The sequence below is a fragment of the Alnus glutinosa genome, chromosome 10, assembly GCF_958979055.1.
Source record: "Alnus glutinosa chromosome 10, dhAlnGlut1.1, whole genome shotgun sequence".
NCBI lineage: Eukaryota > Viridiplantae > Streptophyta > Magnoliopsida > Fagales > Betulaceae > Alnus > Alnus glutinosa.
The window spans coordinates 23,323,175-23,338,398 of NC_084895.1; positions in this window are offsets into that span (position 1 = coordinate 23,323,175).

The window sequence follows — 15,224 nt, forward strand, 5'->3', positions numbered from 1 at the left end:
TGTAATAACTAGGTCTGAGGAAATTAAAGATTGAAGAAGAGGAAGGTTGAAGACGACGCAATCATTGTTTCTTTTTTCTCCAAAACGTACCGTTTAAATAATGTCTTCAAACGCATCGTTTAGCTATGATAACAAACTCTGAAAGCCGCGCGACTTTAAGACATTTAGCGGTCCCCTACCCGGCCCTTTCCTATGTGGAAAGGGCCTTTTGTCTTTTGAAAAAAAAAAAAAAAAAAAAAACCCAAAAATATTTTTGCTAAAAGCTAGGCATTTCCTCATTTTCCCCCAAAGCTAAAATTTCCCCCCATCGAGCAAGACCGAAAATTTCTCTCCACCAAGTCCGGCGATCCATTTCCACTATTTCGGCCATTCTCCCCCCTTTTCTGGCTCCGACCTGCATTCTCTAGCCGTCTACACTGCCAACTAACATTCTTCCATTTCCGCCGACCCATTTCCCCCATTCCGGCGTAGATCTCCACCATTTCCAGCACCGGTGGCCATCTCTGGCCATCTTCCATCTCCGACCGAGCTTCCACCGCCTTTCGCCGACCGAGCTCCTCATTCCCACCGCCGAACGAGCTCCCCCAGTTCCGGCGACCATTTCCCTCATTTCCGGCCTAAATCTCCTCCATTTTCGGCACCGGTAGCGATCTCTCCCATTTCTGGTTTTCTGAGTTGTTTTTCGATTTGCCTTTTTTATCATAAAAAGTGTCTTTTTGTTTTTATATTTTATTTTTGGATCCGCCTTTTTTACCAGAATTTTCTACATTCTGGGGTTATAATTGTTAATCGAAAATATACCTCTAGATTGATAATATTTCTGAAAATTCTCTCTTTCCCAGATTTAGTTTGAAACCAGACAACCAATGAGAACATTTAGGTTATCTATGAATATTGTGCTCTGATTGACATGCCATATATAATGTCAAAACATTTATTTTATTTCATTCTTTTGTTTTGTTTGTCATTGTTTTGGCAGAATTTTATACTTTCTGGTAAACAAGTTATTACCTAGTGGTCCATTACTATCCTCTGCAACTGTATTATTGTTCATGGTTAGGTTGCAAGTTAAAATGTATTGTTGGAAAGAAAAGGTTTTCGATTGTTCCTTGATGTGTGAATCAACGAAAAAAGCATCAATATTAATCAAATGAACTAATACTCTTTTATGGAGACAGTTTAGATATATATATATTTTTGCTTTTTTCCCCTTTATTTATTCATTTAGTCTATGTATTACTTATTATGTCTTGAGTCTCTTCATGTGCAAGAATGACTTTAAATTTGCTTCTTTATGGTCATTATTAGAGACTATGTGAACCAGGCTTTACAAAATAGTCTTGTAGTGCATGTTTGCATATGAAATCAATATTAAGCATTGAAAATGTTGAAACTAAGGGTTGATGGCTGAAATCAATATTTACTTCCTGGTAGTTTTAGATTTTTATGCATTACTTGTAAAGTTGATATTCCATTGTTGCTATTGTCTAAGATATCCTTACATGTTATTTTCAGGTGATATTCTTGCTCGAATTTGGTGTTGTTGTGTTGAAATCTAAAAACTGTTTGTAATTTTGTGAACATATATGCACTTATCAAAAAAAAAAAATAATAATTTGTGAACACATATGTTAGTGAATTTTGGATCTGAACGAAGTTGAGGAATATACAGAACAAAAGTGATGGAGTTGCTGACTTGGTTGAAAGTGATGGGGTTGCTGACTTGGGGAATATACAGAACAAAAGCTGCAGTTTTTTTTGTTTATCTTGAAGCCCTTTTGGCTTACTGGTTGTTGGCAGTGGATGTAGAGGCTATTAGTAACTGTTTCTGTGTGTAACAGAACGATTGAGGGTGTACAAATTCTTTGGATTCTGTTTTGTTGAGAAATGCTTTTATAGGTGGTGTATATTTTGGATCCTTTTATAGGTGGTGTATATTTTGGATCCATTGTACTTCATTGTTGATATATGGAGCAAGTGGGAGTAGATTCACTTTCGATTGATTTGCATTGGCTTTCATTCTGCTTTTATAGGTGGTGTATATTTTAGATCCATTCAATTTTGTTGCATGTTTATATCTTAGAAATAGTTGATTTGCATTGGCTTTCATGTACTCATCTTTTACATGTAATTGAATGCAAATGCACATAGTGATGTGCTTGCAAATGCTCTTGGTTCTCAAGTACTGTGGAAATTGATGCTCCGGCCTGCTGTTGTCACTTTGGTTATAATTAGGTTTAGACTTTCGTTGGTCCTGCTGGGCTGTATGATTAGGTTTAGACTTTGGGTATAATTAGGTTTAGACTTTGGGTATAATTAGGTTTTTTTATGATATGATCATCACGATGGTTAGTCAAGAAGTGGTATTGTAGAAAACCCAATAAAAAGGTTCTACCAAGGATCACTTAAACATGCACGCACATGAGGTATATAGAGAATTGTATAAACTATACAAACATTTTAGAAGGCTGAAGTCATTAACTAGCAAACCAAACACCCAAGATGCATTCCATATAAGCAAAAGCAACATTACGGTGGCATCCAACACTTGTATGCTTATAATGACATCCGACAACACTTGTAGTGCTTCTCCATTATTCAACATTATAACATAAAAATTTCACTATATTCTAGTGACATATAATGCTAAACAAAATTTTATGGATAAAAGAAAAACACATTTACTCTATTTCAACTGCCAACTTCATTCGACATTCGGCAACTTCCATTTCCATCTCTTCTTTGCACTTGTATTTTTCCTTTTCCACTATATCGCCCTTTGCAATTGCAGCATGTAGCCTTTCTTTTTCATCTTTTAGGTACATGTATTTATCCTTCAACCGGTTCAAAACTCTTTTGTCATACTCGCAAATAGAAGAATCATTAATCCAATCAAAATATTTACATGCACAACTATGCTACAAATATAATCAAAATTAGTAAACTTTCTATGATGAACAAAGGCTCAATTTTATACTCAAAATCAAAAAGTACTTAACTTATAATTAGCAAATTGAGCTGTCACTAGCAATACTTTCTTATGAGTATGTATTGTAGGATGGATCACTCATCTTTGTCTACTAACAAATAAGATAATCATTACACACATACACACAAAAAAAACACACACACACACATCAAAAGAGAGCATCAAAATGTTCATTTACAACACAATCCTCTATTTTTTGCTGACTGCTTAAACTTTCTTACACCTATCTTTAAATTGGTTCTCTACATAAAGCAGTCCTAGTTTAGAAGGACAATAAGTTCAACACAATACATGGTCAAAGGCTCCTAATCACAATGAACGAGAAGAAAAAGACTAAGCATTGGTTGTATTAATAATCTACCATAAATCATGGTTGCAAGTGTCGGTTTTTTAAAAAAAAAAAAAAAAAAAAAAAAAAAAAAAGTCATTTTGTAGCAGCCATGATACGAGTGGTAACTTTTTCTACAACCACAAAAAGTTGTAGAAAAATCACCCAAGGCCCTTTCCTTCGCAGAAAGGGCGTCCCCTCCCTACAATTACTCTTAAATCCGTTCTTTCTTTTTTTGGAATCTGTGCACTTAAGCAACCTTTTGGGCATACGGTTTCACGTCAATCGAGACGAAAACGTGCAACTTTTACTATGAATTTCCAAATTGTCAAACTCTGAAAAGTGACGCCAACTTTAATTCTGATTTGCCAAATTGTGAAACATAATTTTTATTTTCTAAGCCTCATTTGCAAATCTTTCTTAAAAAATTTCTTCCCACTATTTCTTAAAAAATTTCAGGTATATAATCAAAACTTTACATTTAAATAAGCTTTTATATTTAGGCTGTTCATTTAAATTATTATTTTTAATATCAAAATTGCTATTTTTGATAATTAATTTTATATTTAATTATTTATGAATATATGTAGTTTTTCTTACATATTTTAATTGTATTATATATATATATATATATATATATATATATATAATTATAGTTATTTGAAATTATAGAGAACAATAATTTTATTGAGCTCCAATCAAATTCTAAATACGTTAAGCGTGACAAAATAAATTGTAAGTTACATTTATATGTTTTAAATATTATTTCAATAGTTATATTCTTAATAATTTTAATCAATTTTTCTTCAACTTTAGGTTCTTTTTTTTTTTTTTAAAAAAAAAAAAAAATCATATATATAAAAAAAATAAAAAAATCTTGAACCCCCGACTAAAATTCCAGCTCCGCCACTTAAGCAAGTACACAGGTATATATGGTATATTGCTCCAATGAACAATCAAGATCGAATTCAAACTTTCTTGACTGTGTCAAATGGTTAGCTAGAATTTATTCTTTTTAAGTTTGTTTTGTTTAAAGAAAAAAGAAAAAAAAAAAAAGAAAAAAGAAAAAAGAAAAAAGAAGGAGGTTTTCCACGAAAATAAATTTGAAATTAAAGTGACCCTATCTCTTGAATGAGTAACCATAATAGGACGTACTACAATAGAATTATGAGACATTTCTAAAGAAAAAGTAGTTCAAACTCGGCAAAAAAATATTTTGTGTGGGGCCGCGGGAGGGAAAAGAAATTTTTTTTGGACTGTTATCTCTTCTAGACCGTTAGATTCATTAAACGGCCTGGATTGTAAAAAAAATTAACACGGCAATTCTTACGGGGATCTGAATCCGTTAGAATAACTCATACGGGTACTCCCGTATGAGTACTAAGCTACTCCGGTACTCCCTTCATGAATCATGATGACTTGGTAAGAATTGATGACGAATTGGTAAGAAATAGAATTTTCTCAAAAAAGAAATACAATAACATATAACAGATTACTCTTTGAAAAATGATAGATTTACAATACCACCACCACAACAATTACACAACACTCTCTTATATAGAGGTGGAGCCCAGTTTGTGGAGCCCACCCCCATGTGAAAGGGTATTGTGCAATTATTGTACCGGTAAAGTGTAGGAATCAAACCCCTTACTCTTTAGTAGCTCGTTACGAAAAGGAAAAAGTGAAAAACCAATGGGTCCTCTAAATTTGGTCATAAGTGCGACCCGCTTCCCACTTCCCCTAACACTTCCAAATTCACTCACCATAATTTCAGACGGAATCTAATAGGCCTCTACAAAACCTATAGATTGAGCTATTGAAAACCAACCACTTCATTGTCACAACAATTAAAGGAAGAGCAATGCGACTTAAAATGAATAAGACTTTTCTTTCATTATTTGTCTAAATTTAAAAAAATTCAGACAAGTAATTAAAAGAGATCACTTATAAGATTCACAGGTAACTCAACATTATTTGGTCAAATAAACCTTATAAATAATATCTCACAATTATATACTTGAATTCTATCATGTAAATAGCTATGACAAATAAGAGTAGGGAGAGAAGGCACAAATTTGTATGAGAGGAGGATATTTAGATTAATTAAGCTTTTATATTCAAATTGTTCATTTAAATCAATTTTTTTAATATCTAAATTGCTATTTTTGATAATTAGTTTTATATTTAATTATTTATGAATATATGATGTTTTTCTTACATATTTTAATTGTATTACTTGAAATTATAGAGAACAACAATAATTTTATTAAACTCTAATCAAATTCTAAATATACTAAGCGTGACAAAATAAATTATAAGTTACATTTATATGTTTTAAATAAAAATTAAATTTTATTAAATTGTTTATTTATTTCATTAGTTATATTCTTAATATTTTTAATCAATTTTTCTTTAGCTTTAGTTTCTTTTTATTTTTAATCATATATATATATATATATAAAATCTTGACCCCGTCAACTAAAATCTTTGCTCCTCCGCCACTGCATGAAACAAGTACGCATATGGGTGTCAAATTTGAATGAAATCAATAAAACCCACAACCTAATACTGTAAGGAGAGGTGAGACTTATCACATATGAAAGGAATCAAAGGATCAGAAAATGGTGGCCTGGTTTGTCTATGACAATTGACAACCCACAAAATAAACAGGGACCCAGAAGAAATCGTGGATGAGAGCGACGGGGACTCGAATGATAGGACGGGGGGGGGGGGACAAAAAGATTTTGCTCACATGAGTTGAGTGGGGCCGTGGGAGGGAAAAAGGAAAAGAATTTGGACTCTTTTCGATTGATTCCACCTACGTTTTAGTAGGTGGCATGTTCTAGACCGTTAAGATTCATTTAACGGCCTAGATTGTAAAAATAATGAACACGTCAATTCTTACGTGGATCTGAATCTGGTAGGGAGTCTTAGTCAGAAATAGAATTTTCTCAAAAGGGAAAAAGAAAAAAAAGAAATAGAATAACAGATAACAGATCACTTGATCTTTAGTAGCTCGTTACGAAAAAGAAAAAGTGAAAAAACATGGGAACGAAGGTTCTTATAAGGTTCCTCCGGGCAATGAGTCATCTGCTTCATATGTTATATATAAAGGCCTGTAACTCTGAGACCTGAAACTTCACGCCCCGCATCATCAACGACGACAATGGAAACTTACGGTGCTCCTCCTCCCGCCCCCATAAACCCACAGAGCTCCCATGGGTACGACCTTGGCGATTTGGTTAAAATCTTCGGGTTGGTCATCACTGTGTTCCTAATTAAGAAGTTGGCCATTTACTTCATGCGTAACCAACACGCTGCTGCTGCTCAACTTTCTGGCCAAGCTACTGTTCAACCGCCACGTCTACCTCCGGCGGAGTACCCCGAAGAGACCGGTCTGGAGCTTTCGGTCGTCTTGCCCGCAGGCAACTGACTGGCAAAGTAACCCTAGCCTGTCTGCGCCGGCTACTTTCTCTTATCGTATATCCTTGTCTCTAAATCTGATTAGTCTGAATGTATGAATTATAATGTATTTCGTCGTCATGTTTTTCTAGAGTGTTGTTTCTTTCTTTCCTTTTTTTTTTTTTTTTTTTTAATGAATATATATGGTGTTTTACTGTGTTTTCCTGGTATTCTTTTGGTTTTTGAATGAATGTGCCTTGGGCCTCGAGGTATTCTTTCTAGTTCCTCCAGTGGTGCTTCTGCTTCGTGAGGGAGTGGCAATGGGGGATTAAGAAACTTTTGTTTCAGCCTTTCAAGGGCGAGGGAGTTATTGTGAAGCCCGAACACACGAGTTCGTTTCCATTTCGAAACGTTTTTGTGCCGAGACGGGCAAGATACTTGACCGTATCGGGTCTGAGCACGTTCGACACCGTGGAGGAGGTGGCGCGTGCTCACCACATAGTGTGCCAACTTCACATGCACGTTTGGCACTGAGCGAGGCATGCAAAGTAACCCTCCTTAACTCGTTTCTTTACCTACATTCTACAAAGTGGTTGTGATACCAACATGCGCACGCGCGTGGGTGGGAAGACCCAAGAAGCCCATTGATCGAGAATCTGATTTTATAATAAACTTTTGCTCTAATATTCGTACGTTTCATAGTTATATAAAATTACTACATGCTTATTATGTTGTGCAAAAGTTTCCTTTTTAGGCTTTTACCCTTACAAAGATGATCTTTTTTAGACGCGTACGTCTGGTGATATATTTTATTTATTTAAGTGTGCAAATGAGCGCATTTGGGCACAAAAATATTAGGGAAATGATAAATATACAATCCCATCACAACTTTGACACAATCTCCACTTACAATGAGGTGGGGCCCATGTGTATGTGCCCCACCTCATTGTGAGTGGGTTGTGCCCAAGTTGTACAAAGGAGTTGTACCCCAATCATCTCCCAAAATATTATTGGCCCTTTTTTGTACGTCCCGCAAATCGGGTACCTCCAGAAAACTTTTGTAGGGCAAAAAGCTCACTCCGATCCCTTGGTAATATTTATCCACGTCGATCAGGCGTCAGTTCTGTATATATATATATATAGGGTTCTTATAATTAGAAAATTGGCATTTTTATTAAGAGCAATGATACGTATAAATCTCCTATTAATTATCTCTACACAATTAAGTACTTTTAAATCAACCTAATTTATAAATTTCAATATATGTCTCATAAATCCAATAATAAATTTAAAAATAAAATGTGCGGAGGAGATATAAAAATGCTATGAAATATTGGAACAAACTTAAATTTAGATTTAGTAAGAAATGTATCAAAGACAACAAACTGCTGCCTTCATTTTTTTTTTTTTTTCAAAAATAAAAAACTAAAATGCTATGAAATATTGGAAATATCAAAATAGAGAGCTAACTGTTCGATGGACTATGTCGGATGACGCCTCCGTTTCTGCTGGCAACAAGCATTGTGTGCGTGATTTGCGACCAAAAATGAAAAGAAAAAATAAAATAAAATAAAATAAAATAAAAGAAAGGCTTGCAGTTCATCTGAGACAGTGTGTGAAAAGAATCTAGTTTTGAGGAGGGCTTCGACTTCGAGCAAACAGTACGTGAGAGAAAAGGAGAAAAATATAATTTTCTATTTAGCCATTTCTGATAGAAATTGGAGGATCGTTTATGGTTTGATTTTGATGAAATTTTGATGCTACTCCTGACGACGAGATCGAGCTACGTATTGACTAGTGTCGATAGTTGGATTTTCTCTCCAGTTGTTTGGTTGTTCATCCCTACTTGGGGAGAGCTTTCTTTGTTCTTGTTGAAATAATTATCCACTATTGAAATGATGAATTTATGTTTTAATCTAAGAATGTGTGTATTTTTGATTTGGTGATAACCTCTATATATTGTTTCAAAGAAGACATTTGTAAGCCCATTATTGTTGATAGTGAAAGTTTTAACTGGACTAGGTCTCGTGGTTTTTCCTTTCACACCGGAAGGTTTTCCACGTACAAATCTTAGTGTCTTACTTGTGCGTTGTTTGATTTATTTCTCTGCATTGTTTTTGGTGAGTTGATATTTTGGTGTTAGATTGACTATTTAATTTGCACAAAGAGAGGTAAATAATTTTCACTGTGTTTTTGTTGTTGACATTCACCACAAACACTAACAACGGGTAAAATAATGAACATCTTCTTGGAGATAACTTTAAAAACGACGATTATCTGTACGGATAGAATTTTACATCGTCTACAAAATTGTACGTGTTCCAACAAGCAAAATATTAAGCATTTGCTTCATCCAACACCTACGCTACAAAATTACTGCCACAGAAGGAAAATAAAGTTTACTTCCAAGAACTTCCAAAGCTCAATTCTAATTGTAATAGATGACTTCAAAAAATAAATAATAATAATAATAATAAACCTTCAAGTAGGGAAATCATTCTCAAGTCGATCACTGTATATCTCAATTGTTGACATTTTCAGTGGGGATACTTGTGTGAGAAAATCATCCCAAGTGATAACATCATTACACTTTCCAATTTCCAAGCCAAGCTTCTCTGTTGGGTGGCATTAAACAGCCACACCGTTCAATCAATGTGAAAGTTTTATGCTCCAAATCTAGATCTTGATGTGGAAGTAATCGGGGCCAAAGTGATGTAAACGTACATAACCATCTTTGCCTTCGCTTGAGAAACTATAAGTTGAAAAATATCAAATAGGTAAGAGCTACAATATTTAAATTGTAATTCAAGACATCATGCCATTTAAAGGATACAAATTTCCTCCAAATTTGTAGGACAATTTGGTCAATCAGATTACAAAAGCATTTAAAGTGAAGGCTAATATAACTACTACCACTAATAGGAGAAATATTAGAATGTGCCTTGATGTAAACTGGACAATTGAATACGGTAATGAAACGGAGCGTTTTGTTAAAAAAAGTTTAATGCAGCATTTTGTTCATGTTCCTTCTTAGAAGAGTTAAGACGTTAGCCTAAAAATGTTAGAAACTTGAAAATTAAATTTGAAGTGGTGAAAACATGAAATACTGAATCCCGGTCCTCTTGGAAATGCTTTGCCTGTGTAATGTAGATGTTACTGATGAGTTAATTAATTGATTTTTTTGTATATATATAGTTGTGTCTTTTTAATTAATATCATCCTTTGGGCCACCCCTGGACCAAGGGCCACCCCCGGCCACCCTTTGCTTTTTTGTTTTTGTTTTTTTTTTTTTTGAATTTTTTTTTTTTAAAAAATAAGTATATTTATTTATTTATTTTTATTAAGATGGACACGTGTTGCATTTTTATTGGTTTGACGTGGCGCTTACGTGACATTTAACAGAATCTGTCAAAAATTTTAAAGGAATTTGATGCCATAGATCGTTTTGTAATTATTGCTTACCACAATGACCTCCCATGAATTTTTTAAACTATAAGAAGTGAAAAATAATTATGGCATACCACAGGGACTAATGGTGCAATTATCCCTGTTAAAAAATTGGCATTTTTATTAAGATCAATGATACATATAAATCATTTATATATCTCCATACAATTACATTTTAAATCAACTGAATTTATAAAATTCAATAATAAATTTAAAAATAAAATGTGCGGAGATATATCTTTCTAGTCTACAAGACTAACATGCTAAATCGTCCATCATCTATGGCAAATTACAGCTGTATTGACCAAAAAAAAAAATTAAAATGCTATGAAATGGAACAAAATTAAATTTAGATTTATTAAGACATGTATAAAAGAGAACAAACTGCAGCCTTCAGTTTTTTTTTCCAAAAATAAAAAACTAAAATGCTATGAAATGGAAATATCAAAATAGAGAACTAACCGTTGGGTGGACCATGTGGGACCAACCCACAAAGAGAGGTAAATAATTTTCTCTGTATTTTTGTTATTGACATTCACGCCTAACACTAACAACAAGTAAAATAATGAACATTTTCTTGGAGATAACTTTAAAAGTGACGATTATTTGTACAGATAGAATCTTACATCGTCTACAAAACTGTGCGTGTTCCGACAAGCAAAATCCAATTTTGTTTCTTTTTTTTTTTTTTTTTTTTTAATAAAAAGTGTTGGGTTAACCACTGAAAAAGTAGCATTACCCAATTTTGGGCATATGGCATATGGCATTATGGCAACACGTCAACGGGGACGAAAAAGTGCAACTTTTACTTTGAATTTCCAAATTGCCAAACTCTGAAAGTGACGCCAACTTTAATTTTGATTTGCCAAATTGTCAAACATAATTTTATTTTCTAAGCCTCATTTGCGAATATTTCTTAAAAAATTTCAGGTATATAATCAAAACTTTACATTAATAAAGCTTCTATATTTAGATTGTTCATTTAAATTAATTTTTTTAATATCTAAATTGCTATTTTTGATAATTAATTTTATATTTAATTATTTATGAATATATGTAATTTTGCTTACATATTTTAATTGTATTAAAATATATATATATATATATATATATATATATATATATATATATATATATATATATATATATATATATATATATATATATATATATATATATATATATATATATATATATAGTTACTTGAAATTATAGAGAACAACAATAATTTTATTGAGCTCTAATCAAATTCTAAATATACTAAGCGTGATAAAATAAATTGTAAGTTACATTTATATGTTTTAAATAATTATTAAATTTTATTAAATTGTTTATTTATTTCATTAGTTATATTCTTAATATTTTTAATCAAATTTTCTTCAGCTTTAACTTTTTTTTAAAAAAAATTATATATTAAAAAAAAAAAAATTGACCCATCGACCAAAATCCTAAGTCCACCACTAAGCAAGTACACAAAATGGGTGTCAAACGTGAATGAGGGTGTCAAATGTGAACGAAATCAATCAAACCCACGACCTAATACTGTAAAGAGAGGCGAGACTTACGAAAGGATCAGAAATTGGAGGCCGAGTTTTTCTATCACAAGGGAGACAACCAATAAGAAAACGTGGATGAGAGCGACAGGGAATTGTACGATAGAGTGGCGGGGCAAAACAGATTTTGTGTGGGGCCGTGGGAGGGAAAAGAAAAGAAAAAATTTGAGCCCGTTTGAAATTCCCTTTCCCTTTCCTTTTCCTTTGAAATTTTTTTTTAATGATTAAAAAATATGATTGATGTGATATAAAGTTGAAATAATTTGAAAAAGTGAGAAACATTTGTATTGTAGTGAGGTTTTTATTTAAAAAGTAATAAAAAAAGTGTTGATGTGATATAAAAAGTGAAAAAAGTAAGAATATTTTGAAATTGATATTTTTTGGGAGAAGGGGAGGGAAGGGGAATGGGGATTTCAAACAAGGCCCAAGACTGTTATCCTCGATTAGATGCCACCTACTTCGTTTAACGGCCCAGATTGTAAAAAAAATTAACTCGGCAATTCTTACGTGGATCTGAATCCGTTAGAATAACTCATACGGGTACTCCCGTATGAGTACTAAGCTAATCCGGTGCTCCCAAAACAATATATATATATATATATATATATATATATATATATATATATATATATATATATATATATATATATATATATATATATATATATATTTGGCTTTTTTCCCCTTTATTTATTCATTTAGTCTATGTATTACTTATTATGTCTTGAGTCTCTTCATGTGCGAGAATGACTTTAAATTTGCTTCTTTATGGTCATTACTGAGACTATGTGAACCAGGCTATACAAAATAGTCTTGTAGTGCATGTTTGCATATGAAATCAATATTAAGCATTGAAAATGTTGAAACTAAGGGTTGATGGTTGAAATCAATATTTACTTCCTGGTAGTTTTAGATTTTTATGCATTACTTGTAAAGTTGATATTCCATTGTTGCTATTGTCTAAGATATCCTTACATGTTATTTTCAAGTGATATTCTTGCTCGAATTTGATGCTGCTGTGTTGAAATCTAAAAACTGTTTGTAATTTTGTGAACATATATGCACTTATCAAAAAAAAAAAAAAAAATAATAAAATAAAATTGTGAACATATATGTCATTGAATCTTGGATCTGAACGAAGTTGGGGAATATACAGAACAAAAGTGATGGAGTTGCTGACTTGGTTAAAAGTGATTGGGTTGCTGACTTGGGGAATATACAGAACAAAAGCTGCAGTTTTTTTTGTTTATCTTGAAGCCCTTTTGGCTTACTGGTTGTTGGCAATGGATGTAGAGGCTGTTAGTAACTGTTTCTGTGCGTAACAAAACGATTGAGGGTGTACAAATTCTTTGGATTCTGTTTTGTTGAGAAATGCTTTTACAGGTGGTGTATATTTTGAATCCTTTTATAGGTGGTGAATATTTTGGATCCATTGTACTTCATTGTTGATATATGGAGCAAGTGAGATTAGATTCACTTTCGATTGATTTGCATTGGCTTTCATTCTACTTTTATAGGTTGTGTATATTTTGGATCCATTCAATTTTGTCGCATGTTTATATCTCAGAAATAGTTGATTTGCATTGGCTTTCATGTACTCATCTTTTACATGTAATTGAATGCAAATGCACATAGTGATGTGCTTGCAAATGCTCTTGATTCTCAAATACTGTTGAAATTGATGCTCCGGCCTGCTGTTGTCACTTTGGGTATAATTAGGTTTAGACTTTTGTTGGTCCTGCTGGGCTGTATGCTACTTTAAGGTTTTTTTATGATATGATCATCACGATGGTTGGTCAAGAATTGGTATTGTAGAAAACCCAATAAAAAGGTTCTGCCAAGGATCACTTAAACATACACGCACACGAGGTATATAGAGAACTGTATAAACTACACAGACATTTTAGAAGGCCGAAGTCATTAACTAGCAAACCAAACACCCAAGATACATTCCATATAAGCAAAAGCAACATTACGATGGCATCCAACACTTGTATGCTTATAATGACATTCAACAACACTTGTAGTGCTTCTCCATTATAACATAAAAATTTCACTATATTCTAGTGACATATAATGCTAAACAAAATTTTATGGATAAAAGAAAAACACATTTACTCTATTTCAACTGCCAACTTCATTCGACATTCGGCAACTTCCATTTCCATCTCTTCTTTGCACTTGCATTTTTCCTTTTCCACTATATCGCCCTTCGCAACTGCAACATGTAGCCTTTCTTTTTCATCTTTTAGGCACATGTATTTATCCTTCAACCGGTTCAAAACTCTTTTGCCATGCTCGCAAATAGAAGGATCATTAATCCAATCAAAATATTTACATGCACAACCATGCTACAAATATAATCAAAATTAGTAAACTTTCTATGATGAACAAAGGCTCAATTTTATACTCAAAATCAAGAAGTACTTAACTTATAATTAGCAAATTGAGCTGTCACTGGCAATACTTTCTCATGAGTATGTATTGTAGGATGGATCACTCATCTTTGTCTACTAACAAATAAGATAATCATTACACACACATACATCAAAAGAGAGCATCAAAATGTCATTTACATCACAATCCTCTACTTTTTGCTGACCGCTTAAACTTTCTTACACCTATTTTTAAATTGGTTCTCTACATAAAGCAATCCTAGTTTACAAGGACAATAAGTTCAACACAATACATAGTCAAACACAATACATAGTCAAGGGCTCCTAATACAATGAACGAGAAGAAAAAGACTAAGCATTGGTTGAATTAATAATCTAACATAAATCATGGTTGCAAGTGTTGGCTTTTTCAAAAAAAAAAAAAAAAAAAAAAAGTCAATTTGTAGCCAAAATCAGCCATGATACGAGTGGCAACTTTTTCTACAACCACAAAAAGTTGTAGAAAAATCACCCAAAGGCCCTTTCCGGGACCCTTCCTACCATTACTCTTAAATCCGTTCTTTCTTTTTTTGGAATCTGTGCACTTAAGCAACCTTTTGGGCATACGGTTTCACGTCAATCGAGACGAAAACGTGCAACTTTTACTATGAATTTTCAAATTGTCAAACTCTGAAAAGTGACGCCAACTTTAATTCTGATTTGCCAAATTGTCAAACATAGGCCCTTTTTGAAATTCCTTTTCTCTTTCTTTTTCCTTTGGACTTTTTTTTAATGATTAAAAAATATGATTGATGTGATATAAAGTTGAAATAATTTATATGAAAAAGTGAGAAAAATTTGTATTATAGTGAGTTTTTTATTTAAAAAGTAATAAAAAAAGTGTTGATGTGATATAAAAAGTGAAAAAAGTAAGAATATTTTGAAATTGATATTTTTTGGGAGAAGTGAAGTGAAGGGAAGGGGAGGGAAGGGGAATGGGGATTTCAAACAAGGCCATAATTTTATTTTCTAAGCCTCATTTTGCGAATATTTCTTAAAAAATTTCTTCCCACTATTTCTTAAAAATTTTCAGGTATATAATCAAAACTTTACATTAATTAAGCTTTTTA